Raw genomic sequence first — 27,567 nt, 5'->3', positions numbered from 1 at the left:
AATAATAGTAGCATCTGCTGTTGACGCTACAAACTCAAAACTATTATGTTCAAACTGCTTTTTTAGCAATCCTGTGAATCACTAAACTAGTATTTAGTTGTATAACCACAGTTTTTCATGATTTCTTCACATCTGCGAGGCATGGAGTCAACCAACTTGTGGCACCTTTCAGCTGTTATTCCACTCCAAGATTCTTTAACAACATTCCATAATTCATTCACATTTCTTGGTTTTGCTTCAGAAACAGCTTTTTCGATGTCACCCCACAAGTTTTCAATTGGATTTAGGTCTGGGGATTGGGCAGGCCACTCCAAAACATTAATTTTGTTGGTTTGGAACCAAGATTTTGCTCATTTACTAGTGTGCTTGGGGTCATTGTCTTGTTGAAACACCCATTTCAAGGGCATGTCCTCTTCAGCATAAGGCAACATGACCTCTTCAAGTATTTTGACATATCCAAACTGATCCATGATACCTGGTATGCGATATATAGCCCCAACACCATAGTTGGAGAAACATGCCCATATCATGATGCTTGCACCACCTTGCTTCACTGTCTTCACTGTGAACTGTGGCTTGAATTCAGAGTTTGGGGGTCGTCTCACAAACTGTCTGTGGCCCTTGGACCCAAAAAGAACAATTTTACTCTCATCAGTCCACAAAACATTCCTCCATTTCTCTTTAGTCCAGTTGTGTTCTTTGGCAAATTGTAACCTCTTCTGCACGTCTTTTATTTAACAGAGGGACTTTGCGGGGGATTCTTGCAAATACATTAGCTTCATACAGGCATCTTCTAACTGTCACAGCACTTACAGGTAACTCCAGACTGTCTTTGATCATCCTGGAGCTGATCAATAGGTGAGCCTTTGCCATTCTGGTTATTCTTCTATCCATTTTGATGGTTGTTTTCCATTTTCTTCCACACGTCTCTGTTTTTTTTTGTCCATTTTAAAGCATTGGAGATTATTGTAGATGAACAGCCTAGAATTTTTTGCACCTGCACATAAGTTTTCCCCTCTCCAATCAATCTTCTGAACAATGTCTTGAACGTCCCATTTTCCTCAGGCTTTCAAAGAGAAAAGCATGTTCAACAGGTGCTGGCTTCATCCTTAAATAGGGGACACCTGATTCACACCTGTTTGTTCCACAAAACTGACAAACTCACTGACTGAATGCCACACTACTATTATTGTGAACACCCCCTTTTCTACTTTTTTTTTTTTTTACTAATAGCCCAATTTCATAGCCTTAAAAGTGTGCATATCATGAATGCTTGGTCTTGTTGGATTTGTGAGAATCTACTGAATCTACTGGTACCTTGTTTCCCATGTAACAATAAGAAATATACCCAAAACCTGGATTAATCTTTTTAGTCACATAGCACTACTATTATTCTGAACACTACTGTATTAGGGGTGTAACGATACACAAAAATCACGGTTCGATATGTACCTCGGTTTTGAGGTCACTTTTCGGTTCATTTTCGGTACAGTATGGGAACAAAATGCAAAACCTTAAATTTGCTTGTTGTTTGAACCAACAATTTATTGTAACATTATACAAACGGGAAAATAAAATAATTGCAAAGTGCTTCCTGGTAATAAGTTAAATAAAATGTACTCAAATAAACAAATATATGAACTGATGCTGTCAATTGATTTCCTGAAAGCTGCGCTCCTCATGCGGTGTGAATTCACACACACACACAGCGTAAATATGAGGTCTTACCTGTGCGTTTTAGTGAAGAAAAGTCGCTCTGCAGCACTTTGCGCTGTCAGATCAGTTAGTGGAGCGGAGCCTTCTCTCACCTCCGTCCCCACCGGTTCTCTGTCTTGGCGCAACAAGTCGAAAAAGTCACAGCGCTTCAGTAGTGTCTCATTTACCACAGCCTCCATGCAGTCCTGGCTACACACGTGATGAAATCTCAAGAAAAAGTTATAGAATTACTCAGTTGTCCGTGTGGAGCAGGAACACCGTGCGCACGCGCTGGATGACAGCATTTACGGTACCTATTTAATTAAAAGTTAAAAAATCTTTCTAACATCTTTCTGTTTAAATATCTCATGTTACCCGTGGCTAATAGACAAGTGCGGCTTATTTATGTACAATTTCTTTTTTCTTTTTAAAATTGGTTGGTGCGGCTAATATTCAGGTGCACTCTATAGTCCAGAAATTACGGTAAACACACGCATCGTGAACTCACCCGTGCACAGCCCTGTACCGAACCGAATGTCCCGTACTGTCCCGTTCAATACAAATATATGTATCGTTACACCTATATATAGACATATATATAAAATCCGATAACTGAAAAGTTATCTTTTATGATGCTAAACCGATAAACGGCTAAAAAAAAAAATCTTTATTAACCGATAACATTTCGTAATGATTCGGACGTGGCCACATCAGATTACACTGTCGGTTTCTGATAAACCAGTTTCACTCTAAACACTGCAGGGGCTGCTGAGTAAATTCAAGGATCACAAACACATAAGAACACACGAAAAATGAACGAATAAAACCCCAAACACTGTCATCATCTTTCAAAAGCAGCAAAACACAGTATTAGAAGTCACAGGTTTATCTCGGTATTAGATATACCATCATTTATGAACTAAAAAGCTGCTGTTTTTTCACACACTTTGAACCCTGCGGCTTAAACAACTGACATGTGTCCATTAATGCATTGATTACCAGAATAAAAGACGTGTAGTAAATATAAATTCTTACTTGTTAGTTTCAGTGGGATTCATCTGAAGAAATAATCCACATAAAGCGTCCCTTTTAAGAAAAAATCCAAAACAGTGTCTAAACAATAAAGAAAAGTCCCTCCCTTTGTACACAGCTGTGCCGTGAGAGCTCCTCTGCCCCACAGAGTCTTGGCGATTAAATTATACCATCAGCCACACAAAAAATAAAATAAAATAATGCTAAAATTAGTTTTAGCAGCATTAGTTTTAGCAATTTTGTTTTTGTGTCGAGCAGATAACACTCACTGTAACGTCCAAAGCGAACCTGAACTACACTACTCACTATGCTCCCTGCGTTGACCCGCCAATCACGTTTTGCGTTTAATGATGGCGTCATCAACAAACGACAGGCAGCCGGTCTGCCACAAACACACAACAGATGGACTAAAATGTTTGATTTTAAGGTTTACAAACATTTTTGACTGTTAAACTTTGCTCATTTTACAAACAAACAAAAAAAAAAATGTTATTGGACTGAAAGTTATCGGAACTAAATTTATTGGAAGATAATTGGTCCGATGATGGTTATAAAACTTATCTGAAAAGCTAATCCGCTGGCAAAAACATTAGCTTTGATAATTACCGGTTATCAGATGAGCTGAACTGCCCACCAGTCATTTTATATATATATATATATATATATATATATATATATATATATATATATATATATATATATATATATATATATATATATATATACGAGGGCTGTCAATGAAGTAACGGTCCTTTTTATTTTTTTCAAAAACTATATGGATTTCATTCATATGTTTTTACGTCAGACATGCTTGAACCCTCGTGCGCATGCGTGAGTTTTTCCAAGCCTGTCGGTGACGTCATTCGCCTGTGAGCACTCCTTGTGGGAGGAGTCGTCCAGCCCCTCGTCGGAATTCCTTTGTCTGAGAAGTTGCTGAGAGACTGGCACGTTGTTTGATCAAAATTTTTTCTAAACCTGTGAGACACATCGAAGTGGACACGGTTCGAAAAATTAAGCTGGTTTTCAGTGAAAATTTTAACGGCTGATGAGAGATTTTGAGGTGATTCTGTCGCTTTAAGGACTTTTCACGGTGCGAGACGTCGCTCAGCGCTCTCAGCCGCCGTCGTCAGCCTGTTCAAGCTGAAAACCTCCACATTTCAGGCTCTACTGATCCAGGACGTCGTAAGAGAACAGAGAAGTTTCAGAAGAAGTCGGTTTCAGCATTTTATCCGGATATTCCACTGTTAAAGGAGATTTTTTTAATGAAAGACGTGCGGACGGGTCCGCGCGTCGGGACGCAGCCGACGCGGTGCGGCGGCACAGGAAAAACACCTCCGTGTTGATAACCATTTGTAAAATCCAGGCGGCTTTTGATGGCTTTCAGTGGAGTGAGTATATGAGAAATTGTTTAACAGGCAGGACATGTTCCAACTTGTCCTTAAGGCTTTCAACAGAGGTGTTTTTCCTGTGGCGGAGCGTTGCGTCGGCTGCGTCCCGACGCGCGGACCCGTCCGCACGTCTTTCATTAAAAAAATCTCCTTTAACAGTGGAATATCCGGATAAAATGCTGAAACCGACTTCTTCTGAAACTTCTCTGTTCTCTCACGACGTCCTGGATCAATAGAGCCTGAAATGTGGAGGTTTTCAGCTTGAACAGGCTGATGACGGCGGCTGAGAGTGCTGACCGACGTCTCGCACCGTGGGAAGTCCTTAAAGCGACAGAATCACCTCAAAATCTCTCATCAGCCGTTAAAATTTTCACTGAAAACCAGCTTAATTTTTCGAACCGTGTCCACTTCGATGTGTCTCACAGGTTTAGAAAAAATTTTGATCAAACAACGTGCCAGTCTCTCAGCAACTTCTCAGACAAAGGAATTCCGACGAGGGGCTGGACGACTCCTCCCACAAGGAGTGCTCACAGGCGAATGACATCACCGACAAGCGTGGAAAAACTCACGCATGCGCACGAGGGTTCAAGCATGTCTGACGTAAAAACATATGAATGAAATCCATATAGTTTTTGAAAAAAATAAAAAGGACCGTTGCTTTATTGACAGACCTCGTATATATGTATATCTTTTTTGCCAAAGCAGACTACTGCCAGACGGTAAATGCATTGTACTTTAGATTTTTTTTCAATTATGATTTGGTGTAGAGAGATTTGTGAGATATATGTTACACTACTTGATGCAGGTAGTATGAAGAACTGCAGAGTGCATCCGCTGTTTTAAAATAATGCTGTGCAAAATACTGCATTCCTCAGTCAAGTAAATTGTTAGCTTTGAAAAATGGCCACATTTCATGTCATCACCTACAGCCTACAGACAAGAATTCTGATGCAAAGACCGGTATGACTTTTTTTCTCTTGCCAACATGTGAACGCAGTATAAATGCACGCGATAACTAAGAGTGCAGAGCGCACTGTGCTGCAATTGTGTGTGAGGGGAAGACATGAAGAAAAGATAGAAGTAATCACATCTTACCCTGTTGTATTCTGTTTCGAGAGCCTGTATATGTAAGTTATTGATTGCTTTGTATAGGAACTCAACTTTGTCACTTTTTGACCTGCCCCGCTTACACCCACAATATTTTCTGACCAAGCTTACTTGCACCCATCTGACGTGCACATCACTAGAGCGCAAGTACATAAACAGTGTGGCCAGTTGGTGTGAAAATATCAACCATGTCAGTTGGAAAGTAGCAATGGCACCTGTTCTGTGCTGTCTGCTGATTTGGGCTTGGTGGAAGATAGGGCCCTTTGTGTGTGTATGTATGTGTCCATGTCTGTCCAGCCAGGGTCCAAATTAGTGCGTAGCAATTGTGAAAAGCTGTAAACATTTGTCTATGAAAGACAAACCAGTGCTGTTTCCTACTGTGTTGACTGGTTTCTTTGTCGATGCTGATTCTCAGTTTTATTGCATTTTGTTGCACTTCATGATGCTGGTCCTTTGCATTAGTCATAAGCTAATGTTAGTATCTAATTTTACATGTGACAGAGCACTGAAAATGTTATGGGTAACTTTCTGTGTAAAATTTACATAACCTGCTCAGTTTGTGAAGTTTTTGACTCCAAAGCAAGTATGCAATAAATTTCACTTTGATTTGAGTCAATGTTAAGAATGAGTTGGACTGTTGACCTTCACTATGTGACTGTTGTACATAAACATGAACATTTTTTTAAATATACAGTATGCATTTGTTTCAACTGCTTGCCTTCAATACATCTTCTTACGTGTGTTCTTCCCCAACAAGCCACTTTGACAGTTGGCCTGTTTTCTCAGTGAGCCTCATTTATTTTTAATGTACATATACCGTGATTTCCATTCCAAGAACATTAGTGCTGTTTTGATTAAACAAAACACGAAATCACAAAAGTTTGTGCTGGACTGTAGCTACACAAGTCCAGCTAAAATATGATTGTATCTAGATAAGTCAAAGTAGAAGGTTTGTGACGTTTTGATTTCATCACTGCCTGACTCACCATTGCAAGGGTTTGCAGTGCAACACCCAACATGCCCATACGCTGGGTTGTTATGCTGCAAAACCTCTGCACATTTTGCAAAGGATTTGTGCAAAAATAATGGGAATGTTGCTCATTGATTTTTCAAAAGTGACCCAGACATTAAGACTGAAAGCTTAAACATTGTGAAAGCAATGTTATTTCATTATACCTAGCTCCTGATCTGACTCATATGTCCATGTTATTTAACTATCTGTAGGATAAAAATAAGACCTTGTTCTATTGTGTGAGCTGTGTTCATCTGTTGGATTGACATTTTTGCAGTAATCCTGTTTCTAAGAAGACCAACAGAATCTCACAGTGAGCATCTGTTTCCATTTTACTGTTTTGGTGCAGGTGTAACAGGAAAATAACGTGGAACAAGACGTACCCTGCTGTCTCTGGGTGTCCTGTTAATCTGTATAATGTGCTTTTATTTTTTTTTTCCTCATGCGGTTCAAAAGAGATTTATCATCCAAGTTTGCTGAAATCTTCAAATTGCAAGGCTAAAATTGTGAATCTTTGAAGCGATATTGCGTTATTGTACCTGGGTGTTGTGTTTTGTCATCACATGACACTACACTGAGTGTGTAGATTTGGACTTTGTTACTCCAGAAAAAGAAAGATCTTACTTAGAAATTTGGCTCCCTTAAAGTGAAGCTATTCTTATACTGCCCCCTGCTGACTGTGAAGAGACAGTCACCTCCCCCCATTACACAAAACATGTTTTATTTTTAAAATAGACTTAATATTCATTCATTCATTCATTCATCTTCTACAGCTTAGTCCAATTAAGGGTCGCGGGGGGCTGGAGCCTATCCCAGCAGCCATAGAGCGAGAGACTTAATATATTCTTGTAAATTTTACAAATGCCTTACTTGTTTCTTTAAGAAGCATTACTCCTATGAGTAGACTCGATTGTTCCATGTGCTTTGTGTGTAGTGACATGTACAGTCACACAAAGTGGACATCAAGAAAATGAAGATATTTTAAAAATAACTTAATTTTGTATGAAATTTAAGAATGTTTCATCAAAATCACACTGTCCAAACAGGACAACATTATGGGGAGACTGCTTCAATCAATAAGGAACAACTGGTGTGGTTTTGGAGGCTTTGGTGGCCATCATAGATTGTACACTATGTGAGGACCACAGCAGGTTTGTGTCAAAGTGTGCCTTAAAAACAACAAATGTGAAGGTTTGGTTGAAAATTAAGTTACGAATGTTTTGATGCCGATTTTTACTGAATGAAAGGGTGATATTTCATTTTATGAATTTTTGACTTTTTTTTTCCACAAAACTCTTCAATCAATTCTTTTAAAATGAAGCCAGTATCTACCACAAGGAGAGGTGCAGGGCAAGGCTTTATTGAAATGAATGACATTGGGATTTTTATTTATTTTTACAGGTATTCAAATTTTAAACTTAAGATTTAAAAAAAAAAAATATATATATATATATAGTTGTCTGACTAATTTTCCAAAACCTTTCAACTGATGCTTATTATTATTATTTTAATGAAGCTTGATAAGTCAGTGTCACGTGGAGAGGTGCACCACAGTTTGATATTGATTTTTTTTTATAGCACAGTTAAATTTTAAACTTATGATTGTATTTATTTATTACCATTAATGTTGTCTGGCTGATTTTACAAAACCAGTTCATACGATTCTTCTCAAACGAAGCTGTCATCTATGCCACTAGGTGTTTGTAAGCCCCACTTACGTTTCTGCTTGTTTTTGTTTAATTTGTATTCACTCCATTTACTTTGTTTTATATTTAAGAAATTTGATAGAATACTGACTGGGAGTTTACATAAATTGGAAGATATTTTTGAAAGCATGGATACAATTACAGCACAAAATAAGGAAGCCAGTAATGATGCAGTGGCATCAGTCTTGTGTCATAAAAGATCTCAAAGCTGCATCCTGTTTGGTTTGGCACCACTGACTGAAGTATCACAAGCAATTGGCTTCGACTGCAAAAATACACTGTGGAGAGGCTATAGATAAAATTACAGTGTAAGCTGTGTGTGAAACTCTGGTGGTGGAACTTCAGCGCTGTGATCATATTACTGCACCAGGACTGTGGCTTTCAGCATTTATTATCTCTGCCAACAAAGTTCGAGGAGGTTATGTTTTTGCCCCTGTTTGTTTGTGGACAGCCTGGAGCCCACAATTTTTCATATATTGTTATGAAGTTTTTACTGAAGATTTATATCCTGATAGGCAAGAATTGATTCAGTTTTCAAAGTCAAAAAGTCCCTATCTTTAACATTGAGTTTTCAAAAATTCATACCTCTATCAAATCCTTTATTGACTGGCAAAGTTTGATCTGGAGCTGATTCAGATTACAGATTTTGTGGCCATGCCCCAGTCATTCTCATACGTATTTGAGGTGCAGACTGGCACTCACTATCGCCTGACAAAGTTTGATCTGGCTCTGATCCAGATTGTGGACATTTGAATTTAATATTGAAAAACACATTTGGTGTACATTTTGCAATGCATCAAAAGTGCCTCAATTACTCATTTTTTTCTGTTATCGATTTACCTACACCACCAAAATTGGATGAAGGTTCCAATTTTATGCTTGTTTGTCTATTTTCCAGTTATTAGTCAGAAACCAAGTGTCAAAAAGCAATGACAAATTGTGCATTGCAGAGATAACCAATGTTCTGTGAAAATCTAAAAAGAATTCAGAGAAAGTTGAAAAAAAAAAACTTGACGCCACAAAAAAACATTTGATTCAAGTGCATGAACTAAATACATACTCCTGACGTTTGATCACATAATTTAGCTTATTGAAAATCCACTTCTAGCAGACTTTGACCTTGAAAATTTTTTCCAAGGTAAAATTTTGTGGAATTGGAAGCTAGTGTTGGCAGAGGTTTGTGCTCTATGGGCGCAGTGCTCTAGTTTGTTTTTGCATTTAAGTTCTTGTGATGGCATTGCTCACTTTCATCAAATTTGAATACATGTATTTAAAATGTTTAACTCAGTCTGATTTCAGATTGATTTGGGTTTAGCTCTAAACTTTTAGTTTGCTTGCTAAAGTCCTTTAGATGATTTTGCTGAATAAAGACAAGGGATTTTAATAATCAGTTTCTGTCCTGTAAACTTTCACTCTGAGGATGGACACTGAAACTGTTATGTGTCGGACGCAGCCCGGAGAACCGACCAGCGTTTGAAGGACCCAGTATAAAATAAGTAGAGCACGGTACAAAGGATAACAGAGTTTAATGAACATAACAGTGCTGTGAAAAAATATAAAAGTGCGCGGTCTGGCGTGGTGGTTTTGCAGTGCGCTCCCAGCAGCGTCAACGGTCCGGAGCCAGAACCAATTCGGACCCAAGGACCCCGCTGACACCCCCCAGGTGGCCGCGACAAACCGAGTCTGTGAAAGAAGGAATCATTATGTGAGTCCACACTCAACACACAGAGAGAACGCTCAAAGGTGCACAAACAGCAAACACTTCCTGGCTTAATTACTAATCAGCTTCCCACCCTGCAGGCATGGAACATCCAGTTCACAAAACTCCACAGCAGTGGAAGCTGATTACACGACCAACATACAGCTCAATATAATAAGGTGTGAGGGACACCACATTTACTGACTGTATAAATGTTAGTCACAAAATCTAACGTACCTCAGGAAGTGTGCTGACGAGCGTGAGACCTCACCCCCTCCTCTTTCACAGACCATGCATCAAACCTGGACGTTCTCTGCATCCACTGATGATGAGATGGCTCCCGAGACGACGATCTCACCCGTCTGGTCACAAGGTCGAGTCTCTGGCAAATACACACTGTGTACTCCGGTCTTAAATGCCACCATGTTCCAATCCATTGTAGATGCACCACAGCTGTGAGTCCTGACGAGCTGCAGGTGATCAACCTCAGGTGATCAGGGTGAGGTCCTGATAAACTCAGCTACACAGCCACTCAGTCCCAAATGCAAGCCACCTGGAAGGAAAAACAAAAGACAGGACAGAAAACAGAAACAAAAGGCAGCCAGACCCCCCCAGCCACACAACAGCACCCCACCCTCACGGGAAGCCTCCCGGCGACCACACAAACCCGGCCCAGGAGAAACACCCCCCTCCAGGGGCCATGGCTGGAAACCGTATCTGCATTCGTCTTCCAACAGAATGGTTGATGTCTTCTCCTCTGGCTGCATCTTTGCCTTTGTTTCTGTCAGTCACTTAGCACAGGTGTGGCCAGGAGTTCTTAAACCTGTGCGGTCAGCCTTTGTCCAACCATGTTCACAGTCTGATTAGTCATAAAACAAAAAAAGACAAACAAACAACCAAACCACCCCCCTCTCCCCAGGGGATCGTCCCATCAAACCCCGGGAAGAGGAGAAAAGAAAAACAACCCAAACTTAAGCTAACAAATAAAAATGCTAAACACCCCCCCCCCCCCCCCAACGACATGTAGGGACCAACACCCCCCAGAGGACATCCCGCCAGCTCCAGGAGTAATAGCCACAGCCGAGGTCCCTCTGGGATCCAACGTCACCCACGGGGACTCCCAGCGCCTCCCAGAGGACATTCCATCAACCCCAGGAGACGCCTCCCCTCATGACCAACGGACCCAGCCCCGGCCGTCTATGGCTAGATGGACCCACAGCCCTTTCCCCCCCAGAGGACACCACAGTCAAACCCTGAGGGCGGAAACTGGGGGGAAAACAAAAAAAACAACCCCAACCCCACCCCCTTGGCGCAGTGGAAACTGGAAGCATGTCCAGTGTCACCAACCATGACTATACCCCAGAAGCCAACCGGGAGGAGTGGAACAGCGGTTATGGCAGACGGCACAAAACGGCGCCACTCCTCCGACTTCTAAACCAGCCATGGGTACATCCCACTGCCCCAAACCTCAGCCACTCTGATGGCAGATGGCTCAAAGGCGCGCTGAAGCCGGAGGTGGAACAGGGAATCAACAAAAAAAAACAAAAAAACAAACACCCCCCCCCCCCGTGCAGAGGTTATCTGGGAAACGCCCAGCATAACCAAACTGCACCACTCCAGCGACGCCGACACGTACGGCACACCAGGCTGGAGTCAGAGGAGAAGAGAGGGCATAACAAAAAAAAAAGAAAAAACAACCCAATTACCACCCCATCACCCCCCAGGGGACCGTCCCATCAAACCCTGGGGAGGTGAAACTAAAAAAAATAAAAAGAAAGACTAACAGACTAACATAAAGTTGCTTGGGTCCTGTTTTGTTGCTCTAAACAGGCTGCAGGGTCACAACCCCAGACACTAAGTGGAAAAAAAAAATAAAATCCCACACAAAAACCAACTCAAAAAACACCCACACAAAATGAACTAACACAAAACAAGTGATTTATACCGTCAAGCTCAAACAAATGGAACACACCTGTTCCAACTTAAGAGCTTGACGGTAATGTGACTCAGTCACCAACAGAGGGAGCCAGAGTGCTAAAAACGAAAAACCCCCTTTGGTGACAGAAAACAAACGAGCTGCTTTTCTGTGCGCAACACAACCAAAAATGTGATTCAACTAAATAACACCGGAGCTGACACAACAGACGCAGTAGCTATCATTACCCGGGGAAACGGGGCTACGACTGTAACACAGGAAGCACCGCGACCCGTGCCACAGAGCTCCGCCGTGCGCGTTCACCCATTACAGACCCACTCCTGCAGCTCCCGTTTAAACCTCTTATCCGGTCGAAGTGTGACGCGAAGCCGTCGCCAGTCACACTCCACCACGACCCACGGATAAGGCACAAACACAGAAAACACGGCTGCAAGAGAGCACGAATCAGTATTCAGTAATGGCTTCACAAACACGCACCATCCGGGCGGAGAGCACCAGCAACTGATCCGGATAACTTCTGAACGTCTGCTGCCGCCTTCCCGGCGCGTTACCGTCTCTGCTACCGCTGGGTCCGTGATGTTTGGCCAGAGACTACTGTTATGTGTCAGACGCAGCCCGGAGAACCGACCAACGTTTGAAGGACCCAGTATAAAATAAGCAGAGCACGGTACAAAGGATAACAGAGTTTAATGAACATAACAGTGCTGTGAAAAAATATAAAAGTGCGCGGTCTGGCGTGGTGGTTTTGCGGTGCGCTCCCAGCAGCGCCAACGGTCCGGAGCCAGAACCAATTCGGACCCAAGGACCCCGCCGACACCCCCCAGGTGGCCGCGACAAACCGAGTCTGTGAAAGAAGGAATCATTATGTGAGTCCACACTCAACACACAGAGAGAACGCTCAAAGGTGCACAAACAGCAAACACTTCCTGGCTTAATTACTAATCAGCTTCCCACCCTGCAGGTATGGAACATCCAGTTCACAAAACTCCACAGCAGTGGAAGCTGATTACACGACCAACATACAGCTCAATATAATAAGGTGTGAGGGACACCACATTTACTGACTGTATAAATGTCAGTCACAAAATCTAACGTACCTCAGGAAGTGTGCTGACGAGCGTGAGACCTCACCCCCTCCTCTTTCACAGACCATGCATCAAACCTGGACGTTCTCTGCATCCACTGATGATGAGATGGCTCCCGAGACGACGATCTCACCCGTCCGGTCACAAGGCCGAGTCTCTGGCAAATACACACTGTGTACTCCAGTCTTAAATGCCACCATGTTCCAATCCATTGTAGATGCAACACAGCTGTGAGTCCTGACGAGCCGCAGGTGATCAGGGTGAGGTCCTGATAAACTCAGCTACACAGCCACTCGGTCCCAAATGCAAGCCACCTGGAAGGAAAAACAAAAGACAGGACAGAAAACAGAAACAAAAGGCAGCCAGGGCCCCCCAGCCACACAACAGAAACATCCAAATTACTAGAGCTGTGGTTCTGTTTCACACAGTGACACATTTTCCCTCTCATTTATTCAATTTGATGTGTTTAAGTCTGTAAATGTCTTGATATATCGCCTACTGTGAGTAGAAATGTCATCATCCACAGAGCTCAGAGTTTGCATGGAACGTGCTAAGTGGGACCTCATTGCTGTGCTATTTTTTGACAAAGGATAACTTTAAAATTGCTTATTAATTACATGCAAATCTTTGGATATAAACATAAAAGTTCACTTTAGTAATTAATGTTCATAACATGAACTCTATTTGCCAGGTGAGACAATGGCATTAATCCTTTTCCCCATAATGCTACGTTAGCGATGACAGTAGCTCAAGATCCCCGTGGACTTACGAGGGCTGTCAATAAAGTTACGGTCCTTTTTATTTTTTTCAAAAACTATATGGATTTCATTCATATGTTTTTACGTCAGACATGCTTGAACCCTCGTGCGCATGCGTGAGTTTTTCCACGCCTGTCGGTGACGTCAGTCGCCTGTGAGCACTCCTTGTGGGAGGAGTCGTCCAGCCCCTCGTCGGAATTCCTTTGTCTGAGAAGTTGCTGAGAGACTGGCGCTTTGTTTGATCAAAATTTTTTCTAAACCTGTGAGACACATCGAAGTGGACACGGTTCGAAAAATTAAGCTGGTTTTCAGTGAAAATTTTAACGGCTGATGAGAGATTTTGAGGTGATTCTGTCGCTTTAAGGACTTTTCACGGTGCGAGACGTCGCTCAGAGCTCTCAGGCGGCGTCATCAGCCTGTTCAAGCTGAAAACCTCCACATTTCAGGCTCTATTGATCCAGGACGTCGTGAGAGAACAGAGAAGTTTCAGAAGAAGTCGGTTTCAGCATTTTATCCGGATATTCCACTGTTAAAGGAGATTTTTTTAATGAAAGACGTGCGGACGGGTCCGCGCGTCGGGACGCAGCCGCCGCGACGCTCCGCCACAGGAAAAACACCTCTGTTGAAAGCCTTAAGGACAAGTTGGAACATGTCCTGCCTGTTAAACAATTTCTCATATACTCACTCCACTGAAAGCCATCAAAAGCCGCCTGGATTTTACAAATGGTTATCAACACGGAGGTGTTTTTCCTGTGCCGCCGCACCGCGTCGGCTGCGTCCCGACGCGCGGATCCCGACGCGCGGATCCGTCCGCACGTCTTTCATTAAAAAAATCTCCTTTAACAGTGGAATATCCGGATAAAATGCTGAAACCGACTTCTTCTGAAACTTCTCTGTTCTCTCACGACGTCCTGGATCAATAGAGCCTGAAATGTGGAGGTTTTCAGCTTGAACAGGCTGATGACGCCGCCTGAGAGCTCTGAGCGACGTCTCGCACCGTGAAAAGTCCTTAAAGCGACAGAATCACCTCAAAATCTCTCATCAGCTGTTAAAATTTTCACTGAAACCAGCTTAATTTTTCGAACCGTGTCCACTTCGATGTGTCTCACAGGTTTAGAAAAAATTTTGATCAAACAAAGCGCCAGTCTCTCAGCAACTTCTCAGACAAAGGAATTCCGACGAGGGGCTGGACGACTCCTCCCACAAGGAGTGCTCACAGGCGAATGACGTCACCGACAGGCGTGGAAAAACTCACGCATGCGCACGAGGGTTCAAGCATGTCTGACGTAAAAACATATGAATGAAATCCATATAGTTTTTGAAAAAAATAAAAAGGACCGTTACTTTATTGACAGCCCTCGTAATCAGCTGTTTTTTGTGACCATTACTGGGTTCAGCTAAAGCACATTAATAATATGCTAGCACAGCACTTGGCATTTCAAACAATGATTTTTCTTTGATCAATGTGGAGTTTTTGGAAAGCTGGGCTGCTTCACCAAATACTGAAAAAAAATGCCAGGTAGCTAAAAATTTGGTTGCTTTTAGCCATAGTGACTAAGAACCTAATTATCGTGGTTATACACTTCTTACAAATTACACACCAGGTGGAATTATTTCTTGCCAGATATCTTTGCCGACCCCTTTGCTGCTAATGCAGTTGGTGTCACGGCTACACATCATTTAGCCACTTTGACAAAGCGCTATATTGCTAGCCAAGGAAAGTGTAAATTGGTTCAACCCCTGTCCCAGTAGCTCTCACAAGTTAAACGCTTTCTGTTGCCAAGCTCACGCATGCCATGACTGAATAGCTTTTATGTCCTTTTAACCTCTGGTTCTGTGTGTACGCACACTCAAAACTGTGAACTTGGATATATTGGAAACTGACCCAAATTGACCTTTTTGTGCTTTTGACACTGTGCGGCACTTCCAGAAGAATACCACACACTTCTGGAATGGGAACAACGTTCTAAGATGATGTTTGCATCCTTTAAAAAACTTTCTCTTAAATGGTTTAATTTCTATGAAATGCACTTGAGTTATATCAAAATGCTGATTGTGGACCAGGCTAAAATTTAGAGGTCAGACAATTCTGCTGTTGTCATCAGAATTACAAACATTGGTTGCCCATATAGCCAACGCTTACTTATGGTCTTGGGAACATTTTTAAATATGCATCTATGTTTTAGGTTCTTTATAAGGATATATACTGGACAGCACAGCGGCTTAGTGGCGAGCATTTTTGCCTCACAAAGAGAAGGTCCAAGGTTCGCTGTAGCTGTAACCAGGGTAGTTGTTCCCCCATGTGCCTGCATCCTTGGAACACATCACGGTTCCCAGGAGTAGTGCAGGGCTGTGAAGTTGGTGAATGAACTAAGAAGTAGAGGTGGGTGGATCGATCCTAATATCGATAATATCAATACCAACACTGGTACTGATATTGAACGATTCTTGTGTAAAAAGATCAAGCTTTTTTCTCTCCTGCACGCACCAACTGCTGCGCACGCAGCGGCGCCAGCCAACAGCCATGCAGGTAGGCCTGGCCCGCCCACTCAGCGCTCTCCTCGAGTCAGCCCTCTACCTCAGGAGATTTTGCTTTAAGTTGTGTTGAGTGATATTTCTTAAACAAAAATGTTGATTGTGATGAAGCAGCAGGACCTTCGTGGCCGGGACGACGGTGGGGATCGAACCCACGCGGCTCGTACAAAAGACCGTTCCTCTACCAGGTCAGCCAAAGGGGAAATCCCCGTTAACCAAGCTAGTGGGAACGTCTTTTCAATTGGGACCCGGGACTTTCATCCCGCTACACATCTCCCCACCATTTTTGACTTCGTCCCGAAGTCACAGGTGCATGTTAAGCCGGGTTCACACGGCAGGATAATTAGGCCGATATCGGACCCGATCTAACCCCTTCCGACAATTGTAAGGACGCCCCGACAATCGTGATGACGTCAAAGATAATCTTAGATATTCCTGCCGTGTGTGGTGTGTTCAGAGCGCTCTGATCTGCTCGGAAGGGCGTCAGGAGTGCGCCGATCGCAAATCGGGGATATTCAACATGTTGTTTTTTTTGGCCCGATATCGCAGCGTGTGTTGTGACCTCCGACCACAAACGAGCACGCAGCCTGCTGAATGTGACATGCAGCCAATCAGAAAGCGAGGTGACGGACATACGGAGTGGAAAATAAAATCAAAACAGCTGTTCTGACTTACCATAAGGTCCGGTGGTCGCGCTGTCTCCACTTCTTTAAAGAACGCCTTGTCTTTTTCTTTTTGTATCGTTTATTCCCTCTGTTTTAAATAGTCCACAAAGTACCTCCGTTTATTTACTCTGAAGTCATGTTTAATCTCGAGAGATTTTTGCGAGATTTCCTGTCTGAACTGTAAATGTTCGTGTGTGAAATCTGTTCGTGTGTGGTGTTGTTGTTATTACCGTGTGGCTGGACACCACACACTGTACGACCAAACCTGTTAGATCCATGATTTTTTATCTTCACGTGTGTGGTTTCTCAGGTTTTGGAAACCTAAAGATAATTTTAAAATCCTGTCGTGTGAACCAGGCTTTAGCATACTCTGTGACCCACATCCTGTTCATGACGCCAGATTGAAGCAGCAGGACCTTCGTGGCTGGGATGACGGTGGGGCTCGAACCCACGCGGCTCGCACAAAAGACCGTTCCTCTACCAGGTCAGCCAAAGGGGAACTCCCTGCTAGCCAAGCTAGCGGGAACATCTTTTCAATTGGGACCCGGGACTTTCATCCTGCTACACATTTCCCCACCATTTTTGACTTCGTCCCGAAGTCACAGGTGCATGTTAGCATACTCTGTGACCCACATCCTGTTCGTGACGCCAGATTGAAGCAGCAGGACCTTCGTGGCCGGGACGACGGTGGGGATCGAACCCACGCGGCTCGCACAAAAGACTGTTCCTCTACCAGGTCAGCCAAAGGGGAACTCCCCGTTAGCCATGCTAATGGGAACGTCTTTTCAATTGGGACCCGGGACTTTCATCCCGCTACAGTGATAATAATGTATTTTGTTGTCACGTACAATGTTTGGCAAAATTCTATCCTAGGTCTTTTGGATCCTTTGGATCTATGAAGCTTAAATATGAAAAAGTGTCGGTATCAGTATCGATATCGGCGATACTGGGCCTGTATTTACTTGGTATCGGATCAATACCAAAATTCCCTGTATCGCCCACCTCTACTAAAAAGCTGCTAGTTTGGGTCCCACTGCACTGCAAGGTGTATTTGATGATTATTACCACACAAAGTACAACGTGTCTAAGCATTTAATATAATTTTAACCCCATATATGCTGATGTAACGAGTGTTAGATGTACTTTAAAAAATCGTTATCTCCTCTACACGAAGTGTTACGGTAACCATGATTTGGGGGCACGTTATGGCGACATTTACGGTAGAATTCGAGCGCGACAAATAAGCCACGCCCATTCAAAGGTCGCGAAAAAAAAAAAAAAAGAAAAAGACGGAGAACGCGAACCTGTGCTCTTTCCTGCACATAAGATCTACATCTGCTTTCTAAATCACCGTTAATACTTGATAGAAGTCTACACTTTTATGTCTCCTACGTTTTCTTTAACTTCAGGATCGGTTTTTCTTTTAAAAAAGGTGGAAGTCGTGGGGAAAGGTGAGTGATTCGCAGACGCGCTGTGAACGTCACAGAGCTGAATGTCGTATGAAAGTATTCGTCGAAACGAGTATTTCCCGTTAGGTGAAGTTTGGATTCGGTGTTTTTTGGTTGTAGAAGTGTGTGTACAGAATTTATTACACTGTCATGTTTTTTTAGTGACTAGACTGTTAGTAAGACGTGCAAGGTCACAGTCGGAGGTTTCCTGCTAACTGCATGAACCACTTATTTCAGCACTAGTAAGTTTTTAAGGGCCTCTGTGACACGAATATAGGCCCCGTGGCTTATAATGTGTCGGAAATGTGGAGAATTAAGAACCTCAACCGTATCAGACTGATGCTGCTGCACGACATTGCCAGGATGCTGAAGTACTGTTGAAATTTCCAGTAAACACATTTCAGAAAAAAATTAAACTGTAACCCCAAATCATTTCACAGTAAGTAATTTGTGTGGTTGATAAGCAGCTGATACATTGGATTTAGAGCCTCATTCTGAATCCTGAGTTTGCACTGCTCAGGACCTTTGCTCTGTGGGCATGTACAGAATTTGTTGTTTACATATTACCCATAATGCAGTGTGGTATTATACCATAACTCATGGTAGGGATGTGTGATATGGACCAAAAAAAAAAAAAATCTTTTTTTTTTTTGTGACTTTGATAATGATTATTAGACATTATTTTTAAAAATGTGTCTGTAAAAGCTGATTAATTGAATCGATTAATGCTGACTTATTTTATTCCATAACCAGTGTTGGTTGATTTAAAATGCTCACTTGGATGATTAAACAAATAATAGAATGGACTGTTCAAAACAGAATGAATATGTAAAGGCCGTCACTGCCAGAGCGTTATATGCAGTTTAAGCCCAATTTATGCTACTTTGTATCCACAGCTCCGTAGCCAGGCAGAGCCCCCTGCGTCGTTGCGATCCCTCTAGGAGCCCTCTATGTCATTGCAATCCCTCTCGAGGCCCCTCTCTGAGCCCCCTGCATCATTGCGATCCCTCTCTGAGCCCCCTGCGTTGTTGCGATCCCTCTCCTGGCCCCTGTCTGTATCCTGACGTGCACTTCTCAATAATTGAAACTACACGTTGAAATGACTGCAAGTCTTTTGTGCTATATTGGTGTGAGGAAACCTGACCGTAACGTACTGTGATTTGAACCATAGTGTTACTTTGAAACAACGATTCTTATCAAACCTTGAGTGACTTGTATTGTTACACCTGTAATCATTTGGATGCATGTTGAGCTGCTCCCTGTGTTACCTTTAGTGGAGCTTGTGGTTTTAGTTTTCAGGGCTAACATTTAACAATATGATGGGGGTGGCTTTGTTGCAGTGAACATGGGATTAAAAGTCAGCTGTTGTTATTGTTATTATTTCAAACCAACTTTGATGTTCAAGTTGAAGAGTGTTAAAAGGATTAGCTCAGGACAGCCACAACAGTTTTTGCCAAAGACATAATGTTCTCTCCCACATCCACTGGTACGGTAAGTTTTGTCATCAGAATTATTCCATCCTATGACACTCCTCATACCCCTTTCCCCAAAGTTGGTGGGGCTTTGACCAAGAAAGACTCCAGATCAGGAAATTGTTTCAGTATTGTGTGACTAGGACATTTTCTTCAGATAATCTATTAGATTATGATGAAGGCACTGTAGTTGTTCTAGTTCAAATGGTTAGAATTTGTTGAAGGACTTATTCCCCGTGGTGAAGCTATGCGCTCGACTGTCTTTTGATTTATTCTTGCAGGACGGAACATGATTAATGGTTTTATGAACCCTGGTCCTGGGGGAACGCCGGTCCTGTGGACACCCCTACATATTTCTACTTCCATACATTTCTAGCTACTTTGCCCACGTCTGACTGACTAATAGCTACCAGGTGTTGAGCACTATAGTGTTGCCCAGCTTTTGTTTAACTGGATACACTTGTCTTGGTACAGCAGGAAGAAATGGTGAATATGCAGCATGTATGGAAGTAAATCTGAGCACTTATTTGCTTGGGAGTTTGGAATGTGTTTGCGTGGATAACTGTTCAGTGTGATTCACACACACACACACACACACACACACATATATATATATATATATATTTTGTGTGTGTTTCTAAAGAGTGAAGGGAACAATAAGAGGAAACCAGAGGAGAAAATGGGTGTGGGGAAAAGTTCGGTGCCAATTTAGAAACTTTCTAACCTTGTCAGTAGGGCTGCAACAAACAATTATTTGGATCATCGATGAATCTGATGGGGTTTTTAAAATGTACCAGGGAAACAATTTTTCTCTCCTTCCATCACATTTAACAGCAGAACATTATTTGAAAACGTAAAATACTTGAAAATCAATAAATCATCAAATGTCCCTTGGCTGTTGAAATATAAAATAATAAAGAATGAAACAGTTTATAATAAAGAACAAAAATAATTATTTCAAATGGCATTGCTTTCAAAGTGCTGAGTTGCCATAAAACATTGAAACATATAAATGTTATAAAATATATGGTGAAAAAGAGGTATTTTTGTTGCTGCAAATGAGCAATTAGCATAACCAGTTAACCATAAAACCTAAATCAAAAACTGTAGCTTGACTCATATGTGCAACATTCTCTGTATATCTCTGTAATGACACATGTGACTCATGTCTCTTTCTCTAAAATGGTATTGTAGCATTATTAGTTATTATTACTATTATTGTTGCTATTACTTTTAATATATACATAAAAATAAATTAAATATTATAATTTGTAATACATTTGACTTTTTTACAACAACAAACACTGAGTCATTAATTATTATACAGAAAACAAATGCACAAACAGGCTGAAATACCAGCAGCTTAATGCTAACTTTAACATTGAAAATGCCATAGACATGCTAATGCATTAGCATCGGCGTTAGCATAAAATACATCTATCAACTGTTTCAGAAGACCATAACAGGTCAGTTTAACATAAAAAAGGTAAATATTCCTCACAGACATATGCTCTTTAGGGTTTTAGTGGGGAAAAATTAAGATAAAGCGAAATAAAACAAATGAAACCAACGAAGCAACAGCTTGAAGCACTCCTTCATTAGTTCAAGATTCAAAGCAAAGCTCGGTTGATTATATGGAATAAACGAAACATTTGCGGTAAAACAAAGTTATTTAGCAACTAATCGATGACTAAATTAGTTGACAACTCTTTTAATAATCGATTTTAATCGATTAACTCGATTAGTTGTTTCAGCTCTACTTGTTAGAAGCTTAGATGACCCCATGCCAATATGCACAGGCAGATTGGCATTGGGGTCATCTAAGCTCCCGATGTTTTATTAAACATCCAGCCCATTAACAATCATGGCTGCCATGAGTGTTGATTACACTTGTGATTACAGAAAATCTATTAGCAGTCATGGTCATCTGCCATTCTCTGCAGCACTTCAAGGTGTTATTTCTCAGAATCAGAATTAAACTCAGAATCTAAGGCAGAATGTGAGCCAGAGTCAGAGTCTGAGTCTACATTAGAGGCTCCAGCTGTATAGGCAGCAGCAGGATCACCAGCAGCAGCCTCTTCATCAGCATCCACTGCCACTGTCACAGAACCAGAACTGATGGTAGTGGCAGCAACCTGCACATGGGTGTCCTTGAAGGCTGGCCGCCTAGACCTCTCCCCTGATGGCAGGAAGAGGATGATGGCAGGAAGTGGATCAAAGTCACAGATGTCAGGGGTGTTCAGCTTGACAGTCATCACATCTGTCATTGTTTCTGCAAGAGAGGTTGATCATGAGTTATTAAGCATATGACAAAATTTGGGAGATGGCAGACAGTATATACAATTCCTGTACAAAATTTCACCAAAGAATAATTATAAGCAGATTCATAATTATGGAGCTGTGAATTTATAGTGCAAATAAAATTACCAATATGAACATTTATCTGATTTCAGTTTGTTCCTGGTGTCCGTCTTCACCAATTTCATCACACTGAAGCCCTGTTCACACTCTGCAGAACTCCCGGGCAGTGTAAGAACCAAGTCCATCAGGGCCATCACTCAAAACAGACATGAATTTGGCTTCCTTTACCAGATCTTCGATTTCATAAAGTCTACACCTTGCTATGGCACCAACAAATTCTCTGCGCTTCTTATCAGTTCTGTAGGTGGAACCCATTTCCAGTCCCTTCATACTGTCCAGTTCGGCCATCCACACATAATCTGTGAATGGCCGGCCATGCTTCATAAGTGCATGGGCATTTCTGAAGTACTTAACAAGTTTGTTCGCCATCCCTGGCTGACGAACTTTCTTGGGGTCGAGATTCCCATACTCGGCTCGGCAGATCTTGCAGAACATCTCTTCACCATCATACAATAGCCATTTAAATTCTTCCTGCCAGCTCTGTTTGAAATTTCTCTGTTGGATCTTCTCATATTCCCTTTGTTTCTCCTTCTTTTCCTCTTCTGTTCTAGCGTGTTTTTTTGGCGATAGCTGACCCCCTGTGTCCCCATTTTGCCAATTTTCTGCCCGCAATTTACTGGTTTTCAGCCACGCACCCAACATGTTTGAACATCTCTACGGAAGTAGTTGCTTTCAAGCTGCCTTTCATACATGAGTGCTGATTGGCTGTATCGCTTACTGGAGTGGTTGCTGCAGCCAATAAAATTGCGTGTTATTACAAGCAGAGGAGAAGAACATTTTTTGATGACGTTTTGTGTATGTGTAGGTCTCAAAGTCGAATTCTGCGCAAATTTTGTCCAAATTTGATATATTTCTGTACAGTTATCGAATAAAAAAAGGTGGATTCCAGTCGGGAATGCAAGTCTAGAGTTGTGTGCCTGCCCCCAAAGTAGGGTGCCACGGGTTCCCGGGTAACGGCTAAATTCGAACCCTGCAGTAGCTACATTATCATAGGAAGGCTAAAATGAGTAATATGTAGCGTAAGTACATGCATATACCATATTTTCCAGAGTACAAGTCTTTTATTTATATATATGTATATATATATATGTATATATGAGGTCTGTTAGAAAAGTTTCCGACCTTTTTATTTTTTTCAAAAACTATATGGATTTGAATCATGTGCGCTTGCATCAGCCAAGCTTGAACCTTAGTGCGCATGCCTGAGTTTTTTCACACCTGTCGGTTGCGTCATTCGCCTGTGGGCAGGCTTTGAGTGAGCACTGGTCCAGCCCCCTCGTTGGCTTTTCATTGTCAGGAAAATGGCTGAGCGACTGCCGCTTTGCTCCATGAAAATTTTTCAGAAACTGTGTGAAACAGCCAGGTGGAAACAATTTGGAAAATTCAGATGGCTTTCGGTGAAGATTCTATCAGCGTCACACAGGTTAAGGAGGATTACAACCGGTTTAAAGACGGCGCACAATGTCAGAGGGCGCGCCGCGCTCCGAGCGGCCATCGACAGGCTGAAACGACCAGATAATTTCCAAAGTGAAGGCTGTGTTGATCCGGGACGTCGTGTGACTACCAGAGAAATCGCAGAAAATGTGGACATCAGCACTTTTGCGGCACATTCCACTGTTACAGGAGATGTTGTAATGAAAGACGTGCGGAGGAATTCGCGCGTCGTGACCGAGCCGCTCATGGCGCACAACAAAAAACACCTCCATGTTGGAAGTCTCACAGGACATGTTGTGGCATGCCCAGCTGTTACACAATTTCTCGGATACTCACTCGACTGAAAAGCCACCGAAAGCTATCTGAATCTTCCGAATGGGTTCCATGAAGGTGTGATCTAATGTCATGTGCTTTGGACACAGTGTCTGTAATTTTAAAAATTTAATGTAATGTAATGTAAATTTCCTCTTTTTAATTGTTTTCCATCAGCCTGTCTAGGGACTACAGGTGGAAATTAGCACATGTGCTACAACCTGGCATAATGCATCTCTCCTGTTTAAGGATAATGTATATTGTGCACTGTCCCTGTTTCAAATAAATAAATCAAATCAAGGTTCAAGCTTGGCTGATGCAAGCGCACATGATTCAAATCCATATAGTTTTTGAAAAAAATAAAAAGGTCGGATACTTTTCTAACAGACCTCGTATATACAACCCCTGGCAAAAATTATGGAATCACCGGCCTCAGAGGATGTTCATTCAGTTGTTTAATTTTGTAGAAAAAAAGCAGATCACAGACATGACACAAAACTAAAGTCATTTCAAATGGCAACTTTCTGGCTTTAAGAAACACTATAAGAAATCAGGAAAAAAAAATTTAGGAGTCAGTAATGGTTACTTTTTTAGACCAAGCAGAGGGGAAAAAAATATGGAATCACTCAATTCTGAGGAAAAAATTATGGAATCATGAAAAACAAAAGAACGCTCCAACACATCACTAGTATTTTGTTGCACCACCTCTGGCTTTTATAACAGCTTGCAGTCTCTGAGGCATGGACTTAATGAGTGACAAACAGTACTCTTCATCAATCTGGCTCCAACTTTCTCTGATTGCTGTTGCCAGATCAGCTTTGCAGGTTGGAGCCTTGTCATGGACCATTTTCTTCAACTTCCACCAAAGATTTTCAATTGGATTAAGATCCGGACTATTTGTAGGCCATGACATTGACCCTATGTGTCTTTTTGCAAGGAATGTTTTCACAGTTTTTGCTGTATGGCAAGATGCATTATCATCTTGAAAAATGATTTCATCATCCCCAACCATCCTTTCAATTGATGGGATAAGAAAAGTGTCCAAAATATCAACGTAAATTTGTGCATTTATTGATGATGTAATGACAACCATCTCCCCAGTGCCTTTACCTGACTTGCAGCCCCATATCATCGACTGTGGAAATTTACATGTTCTCTTCAGGCAGTCATCTTTATAAATGTCATTGGAACGGCACCAAACAAAAGTTCCAGCATCATCACTTTGCCCAATGCAGATTCGAGATTCATCACTGAATATGACTTTCATCCAATCATCCACAGTCCACGATTGCTTTTCCTTAGCCCATTGTAACCTTGTTTTTTTCTGTTTAGGTGTTAATGATGGCTTTCTTTTAGCTTTTCTGTATGTAAATCCCATTTCCTTTAGGCAGTTTCTTACAGTTCGGTCACAGACGTTGACTCCAGTTTCCTCCCATTCGTTCCTCATTTGTTTTGTTGTGCATTTTCGATTTTTGAGGCATATTGCTTTAAGTTTTCTGTCTTGACACTTTGATGTCTTCCTTGGTCTACCAGTATGTTTGCCTTTAACAACCTTCCCATGTTTGTATTTGGTCCAGAGTTTAGACACAGCTGACTGTGAACAACCAACATCTTTTGCAACATTGCGTGATGATTTACCCTCTTTTAAGAGTTTGATAATCCTCTCCTTTGTTTCAATTGACATCTCTCGTGTTGGAGCCATGATTCATGTTAGTCCACTTGGTGCAACAGCTCTCCAAGGTGTGATCACTCCTTTTTAGATGCAGACTAACGAGCAGATCTGATTTGATGCAGGTGTTAGTTTTGAGGATGAAAATTTACAGGGTGATTACATAATTTATTCCTCAGAATTGAGTGATTCCATATTTTTTTCCATCTGCTTGGTCTAAAAAAGTAACCGTTACTGACTGCCACAATTTTTTTCCCTGATTTCTTATAGTGTTTCTTAAAGCCAGAATGTTGCCATTTGAAATGACTTTAGTTTTGTGTCATGTCTGTGATCTACTTTTTTTCTACAAAATTAAACAACTCAATGAACATCCTCCGAGGCCGTTGATTCCATAATTTTTGCCAGGGGTTGTATATAATGATTAAAAATTCATACATTGTGATTTCCGGATTTTTTTTTTTTTTTAGATTGTCTCTCACAGTGGACATGCACCTAAGATGAAAATTTCAGACCCGTCCATGATTTCTAAGTGGGAGAACTTGCAAAACCGCAGGGTGTTCAAATACTTTTCAGTGAGGAAAATAAGTATTTGATCACCTACCAACCAGCAAGAATTCTGTCTCTCACAGACCTGTTAATTTTTCTTTAAGAAGCCCTCTTATTCTGCACTCTTTACCTGTATTAATTGCACCTGTTTGAACTTTTTACCTGTATAAAAGACACCTGTTCACACACTCAATCAATCACACTCCAACCTGTCCAACATAGCCAAGACCAAAGAGCTGTCTAAGGACACCAGGGACAGAACTGTAGACCTGCATAAGGCTGGGATGGACTACAGGACAACAGGCAAGCAGCTAGATAGAAGACAACAACTGTTATGATTATTTATTAGAAAGTGGAAGAAATACAAGATGACTGTCAATCTCCCTCAGCCTAGGATTCCATGCAAGATCTCACTTTGTGGGGTAAGGATGATTCTGAGAAAGCTCAGAACTACACAGGAGGACCTGGTCAATGACCTGAAGAGAGCTGGGACCACAGTCACAAAGATTACATTAGTAACACATGATGCTGTCATGGTTTAAAATCCTGCAGGGCAGCAAGGTCCCCCTGCTCAAGCCAGCACATGTTCAGGCCCGATGAGACCAGAATAGAGCTTTTTGGAATCAACTCCACTTACCATGTTTAGAGGATGAGAACAACCCCAAGAAAACCATCCCAACCGTGAAGATGGGTCATGGCTGCGTCTTCCAGCATGACAGTGACCCCAAACACACAGCCAGGACAACTAAGGAGGGGCTCCGTAAGAAGCATTTCAAGGTCCTGGAGTGGCCTGGCCAGTCTCCAGACCTGAACTAAATAGAAAATCTTTGGAGGGAGCTGAAACTCCACACCTGAAAGATCTGGAGAAGATCTGTATGGAGGAGTGGCCCAAAATCCCTGCTGCAGTGTGTGCAAACCTGGTGAAAAACTACAGTTAACGTTTGACCTCTGTAATTGCAAACAAAGGCTACTGTACCAAATATTAACATTGATTTTCGCAGGTGTTCAAATACTTATTTGCAGCAGTAACATACAAATAAATTATTTAAAAAATCATCCCTTGTGATTTCTGGATTTTTTTTTTTTTTTTGTTTTTTTTTTAGATTATGTCCCTCACAGTGGACAGGCACCTAAGATGAAAATTTCAGACCCCTCCATGATTTCTAAGTGGGAGAACTTGCAAAATCACAGGGTGTTCAAATACTTATTTTCCTCACTATAAGCATACAGTAGTGTTCAGAATAATAGTAGTGCTATATGACTAAAAAGATTAATCCAGGTTTTGAGTATATTTTTTATTGTTATATGGGAAACAAGGTACCAGTAGATTCAGTAGATTCTCACAAATCCAACAAGACCAAGCATTCATGATATGCACACTCTTCAGGCTATGAAATTGGGCTATTATTAAAAAAAAAAAAAAAAAGTAGAAAAGGGGGTGTTCACAATAATAGTAGTGTGGCATTCGGTCAGTGAGTTGGTCAATTTTGTGGAACAAACAGGTGTGAATCAGGTGTCCCGTATGTAAGGATGAAGCCAGCACCTGTTGAACATGCTTTTCTCTTTGAAAGCCTGAGGAAAATGGGACGTTCAAGACATTGTTCAGAAGAACAGTGTAATTTGATTAAAAAGTTGATTGGAGAGGGG

General features: G+C 41.7%; 1 protein-coding gene across 2 annotated transcripts in view; it reads left to right on the top strand.

Annotated features, from left to right (window-relative positions):
* Window positions 1-17,890: 17,890 nt before the first annotated feature.
* Window positions 17,891-27,567, top strand: part of carhsp1 (calcium regulated heat stable protein 1) — a 57,109-nt gene continuing 47,432 nt past the window's right edge. For both annotated transcript variants that reach the window (XM_034190904.1, XM_034190905.1), the window contains exon 1: window positions 17,891-18,069. The gene's annotated coding sequence lies outside the window, so the exon portion shown is untranslated. The remainder of the gene's footprint in view (window positions 18,070-27,567) is intronic.

Source organism: Thalassophryne amazonica, chromosome 16 (genome assembly GCF_902500255.1).
Source record: "Thalassophryne amazonica chromosome 16, fThaAma1.1, whole genome shotgun sequence".
Taxonomy (NCBI): domain Eukaryota; kingdom Metazoa; phylum Chordata; class Actinopteri; order Batrachoidiformes; family Batrachoididae; genus Thalassophryne; species Thalassophryne amazonica.
The sequence above is the reverse complement of the archived record's forward strand: the minus strand, read 5'-3'. Positions and strand labels throughout refer to the sequence as shown.